Below are 5000 nucleotides of genomic sequence, written 5' to 3'. Positions count from 1 at the left end.
CCGTGGAAAACTTATGAGAGATTGGGTCATTTGATCAGCTATTGTCTCAAATTTTGCTGACCAGCAGCCGGAGCCCCCGTGGCAGCCGGCAGAGACCTTCAGGCTCTTTCCGGGAAGAAACAGACACCTGTCTGTTATGTGAGCGTGGTCTGTGTACCTGACGTGTTCAAAGAACATAATCACCTGCCAGTTGCCAGCTCTTTTTTATTCTATATTTCTAATATTAGAAACTATGGAATTGATAGATTTCTTGGTCCCCGTTCGGGGAGCGAGTGCCAGACCCTCGGGATTGCGCCTCTGGCTGCTAAAGGCTGAGGTGTTGGTGGATTTTAGAAAAGGGTAGCAGAAAAATAGTGCTCTCCGTTGTCTGCCTGTCACATCGAACGCCTGTTTCTTTTCTTTCTTTTTCCTTCAGATCGATGGGTTTGATTGTTGACAGTATATCATATAGACACTTCTCTTTATTGGGGACCTCCAGAATTCAGAAAATTTAAACATTCGGAAAAAATAGATCCCGAATCAAGAAAATCTCAGGTACCAGAAACGCTTTTGGATATTTTAATATATTTTCGAAAAGGCGTTTTCGTTTTGAATTTTGAAGATTTCCGGGTATTAGACATTCCAATGGAAATAATTCCCTGTTATTTATCAGTGTCTTTGTTTACATGTAGGCCTTTGCTTCAGAAATAAAAATATATAAGATAGTAATGTTAACAACCGTCTTATTTGAGTTCGGTTTGTTGGGCGAAGGAGCTTGAATGACGTCATATCGTCGATTAATTCTAGATCTCAGGATCTACAGCTACGTTTGTCTTGTCTCCGGTCCACATTTGCTTTGCTTCTTCAAAGTTCTTGCAGAAACTAAGTTATATCCTCCCACACATCCTTATTCTAAATCTCGCGGTCGGCTAACTCGACCGCAGACGGATGCAAAGAACTATGAGATATTGAAACGACCCCTCAGGCCTTTCGGCGGCGTCTTTGAGCCAAACTCTTTCCTCGTTATCGACTGTCATCAGTAAGCACATCTGACGGGTAGCCGACACGCCTCGATTCGCCCGCATACTTCTTTTTTCTCCCCCACAATTTCTCTTAATCATTTGAACTGACTCTTCGCACCATTGCTGGTGCTACTAATGTGTTCACAATTTGTGTTACTCGGGAGAGTACTGCTGTACATTGCTGATCAAACCTTCATTGCCACATTCCATATCAACATGGTCTACAAGAACAAAGATATATACCAGAAGAACTAGAACATTCCCACGATATCTGCTAAGTAATATTGTATATTAAAACATACAATTGTACAGAGGAGTATGTTTTAGTTTTTGAAAAAACTTTTACATTTGTAATACACACACACACACGCACGCACACACACACACACACATACGTCGGACAAACAGCGAAGATTGGAAATCCGGAAAGAAACAAAATTTTCGTGGATTACAGCGACGAGGGAGTACCTGTGTTGTATTAGTAGGGAAGGGGAAAGCTCGTAGTGTAGTGGGAAGGTGAAGAATAAGAAGTAGAGATATTGAGGAAAATAGAAGGGAATGAGGAAGGGGACAAACGGGCCCCGGACTTCAGAGGGGTGTCAACAAAAGGTGTGCAGAACACACAGACGAGATAGAATAGGGGAGCAGAGGTATCGAGAGTAGAAATATAGATAATAGTAGCTCAATGGAAAGAGAAGATAACTACTTTTATGGATTTAATTAGGGAGGAGATGACAACCTTCCCCGACTAGTAAATCTAGAGGAGAAACTAAAAAAAAAAAAAAAAAAAAATGAACGAAGCATGGGAGGTTAGATTTAACCAATTAACACTAGTTACAAAGAGGGTTGATAAACTGGAAGAACTAAAGAAGGAGAATCAAAACCTAACTAGAGAAATAGAAGAATTAAAAAGAAAGTTAAAAAAGTAAAGGAGGAGAATGAGAAATTCAAGAAGAATGATAAAGAGAATAAAGAGTCCATAGCAAGAGAGGTACAGGGTTGGAGAACAGTCCAAGAGAACAGCAAAATTGAACTTAGAGATAAAATAAAACAACAGATGAAAGAACAAACTAAAGACACAATTATTAAAGTGATGAGAGAGAAGGAGAATATAGTAAGAGATTTAGCGGACAAAAAGAAATGTATAATTATATTAGGGATGGAAGAGAAGCATAATCCAAATAGGACTGCACGAGTAAAGGAGAAGGAAAAAGTGAACAAGATATTAGAGGTAATTCAAGAGAATGAACAAGAAACAGGGAAAGAAATTGAAGAAATATATAGACTAGGGAAATACAATACAGATAAGACCAGACCAATTAAGGTTAAATTCAGGTCACAAACGACAGCAGAGAGTATCTTATCAAAAACAGGGAAACTAGCAGAAAGTGATCAGTATAAACAGGTATGGATAAAAAGAGATGAATAAAGAGGAAAGAGAGGAAGAGAAAACAAAAAGAATAGAAGCCAAGGAAAAAACGAGAACAGAACAGTCAGACAAAGACAAATTCTATTGGAGAGTAGTGGATATGAAAGTGAGGAAATGATTCATAGCAGAGAAAAACGGAAGGGAAACAGAAAACACGATGGAAGTAGCAAAAAATTAAGTGTCTTACACCAATATAGATGGCTTGATAACAGGTTTGAATGAACTGAATGATCACCTGAAGGAAAAAGAAACGGACATAATGGGAATTGTAGAGACAAAATTGAAAGGTTCACTACCACCCAACAGTGTAGGACATGGTGCATATAATTGATTAGAAACGGAGAGGTAAAACAAGGGGGTGGAGTTATGTTCCTGACTAAGAAGGATATAAATGTGAGGAATGTTACATATGGAAAGAATAGAGTAGAGATGATTATGGTGGAAGTGGAGGCCAGGGATGGGAAGAGCAGGAAGTTTGTGGTAAATTATGTGCCTCCTAAAACGGCTTCGTGGGAAGAGAGAGAACACAAAAATATGTTAGAAGACACAAGGATAACAATAATAAGATATGAAAGATGGAGGAAGAATAGTTATAATGGGTGACTTTAATCTGCTGGGAAGAGATGGCAGTGAGGGGTGGAGACGACCTATGGGGAAACGTACTACTTGATATGATTATGGAACATACAATGACACAATGGATACAAGAGAATACTAGGTATAGAAATGAGGAAGAACCATCGAGACTGGACCTAATAATCAAATCAGAACGTGAAACAGTGGGCAAGGTTGAATTTAAGACACCAATAAGTAAAAGTGACCTCATATTGGTTGAACTGGAACTAAATAAGGAAAAATACATGAAAAAATCGAACAATATACTGTAGAAGGGAAGATTGATGTATTGAAAAAAATTGATAAAATGAGAGAATTCTTTCAAAAAGCAGACTGGGAAAGAATACACAAGGAGGAAACAACAGTTAAAGAGAAATGGAATATTTTGACAAAAAAACACAAAGGAGTGGAAAAGTATGTTCCAAGACAAAAACAAGAAAAAGGATATGTAAATTGTTGGTACAACAAAAGATGTAGGGAGTTAAAAGACAAAAGGGATAAAGCTTAGATAAAATGGAAGAAAGACAAAAGACCCGAAAAATGGAAAAATATACTAGTTATAAAAATGAATATGTACAAGTGTGCAGAGAAGAAAAGAGAAATTACAAAAAAGATGTCATAGAAAAATGTAAATATCAACCAAATCTTTTAATAGATTTGTAAACAACAAACTGAAAAATAAACACGAATTAGTGAAACTACGACAAGGAGTTGAATGCACAGAGGAAATAGAAATGGCTGAAATTATGAACAATTATTTTAAATCTGGGTTTACGAGGGAGAACATACAACTTAGAGATGTCGAGTGGGAGGAGAAAGTCCCCCCTATGAAAGAGATAGAAGTAACAAGGAAAGAAATAATGAATCACTTGAGTAATCTCGATGTCAGAAAATCGCATGGACCAGATGAAGTGGCAAACTAGATTTTGAGAGAATGCAGGAACGAACTAACAGACAAAATGCATAGTCTAATAAGCAGTTCATTGAAGGAAGGAAAAGTTCCAGAAGATGGGAAAAGAGCAAATATAGTACCAATATATAATGGGGTAAACAAGGAAGACCCTACTAACTATAGACCGGTCTCTCTTACAAGTACGATAGTTAAAATTTGTGAAAGAATGATCAAAATTAGATGGGTAAGGCGTTTGGATTTAGACAAGGACGATCACGCGTCACAAACTTTATGTGTTTCTATTCAAGGCTAATAGATGTAATACAAGAAAGAGATGGATGGGCTGATTGTGCATTTCTAGACCTGAAAAAAGCTTCTGATAAGGTGCCACATAAGAAATTGCTAAATAAATTAGAAACTGCAGGAGGAATACAGAGCAAACTGCTGAAGTGGATGGAAGACTTCTTGCAGGAAAGAAAAATGAGAGTGGTGATAAGAGACAAACATTCTAATTGGGATGAAGTGATTAGTGGAGTTCCTCAAGGAACAGTTCTGGCACCAATAATGTTTGCTATACATATTAATGATATGGATAAAGGAATTGAAAGTATATAAGCTTATTTGAGGACGATGCAAAATTGTTAAAAAAGTGAACACTGTAGAAGATTGTGAGTCGCTGCAGAGTGATCTCAGTAAAGTATGGGAATGGAGTAGGAAGTCGGAGATGGGGTTCAATACTAAGAAGTGTAGTATAATGGAATTTGGGAGAAGCAAAAAAAGAATAGTGGGACCACATAAATTGTGAGAGGAAGAAATCAAAAAAGTAGAAAATGAGAAGGACCTGGGAGTCATTATTATAAATACTATGTCCCCTGAGAAACATATAAACAAAATTTTTGGAGAAACTTATCATTTTATAAGAATCAAAGTGGCATTTACCTACATGGACGAAGAAATGGTGAAGAAAATATTAGTCACTTTGATAAGACCAAGATTGGAGTATGCAGCGACGACGTGGTCACCAAGTACAAAAAAAAAAAAAAAAAGGTATAACAAAACTTGA

At 37.2% G+C, this 5000-nt stretch overlaps 1 protein-coding gene across 1 annotated transcript in view; it reads left to right on the top strand.

Annotated features, from left to right (window-relative positions):
* The window catches only part of LOC143026271 (uncharacterized), a 351958-nt gene that overhangs the window by 7573 nt on the left and 339385 nt on the right, over positions 1–5000 (top strand). The gene's annotated exons all lie outside the window — the stretch shown is intronic.

This window comes from Oratosquilla oratoria, chromosome 6 (assembly GCF_046742065.1).
Source record: "Oratosquilla oratoria isolate Oo_2021 chromosome 6, ASM4674206v1, whole genome shotgun sequence".
Lineage (NCBI taxonomy): Eukaryota > Metazoa > Arthropoda > Malacostraca > Stomatopoda > Squillidae > Oratosquilla > Oratosquilla oratoria.
The sequence above is the reverse complement of the archived record's forward strand: the minus strand, read 5'-3'. Positions and strand labels throughout refer to the sequence as shown.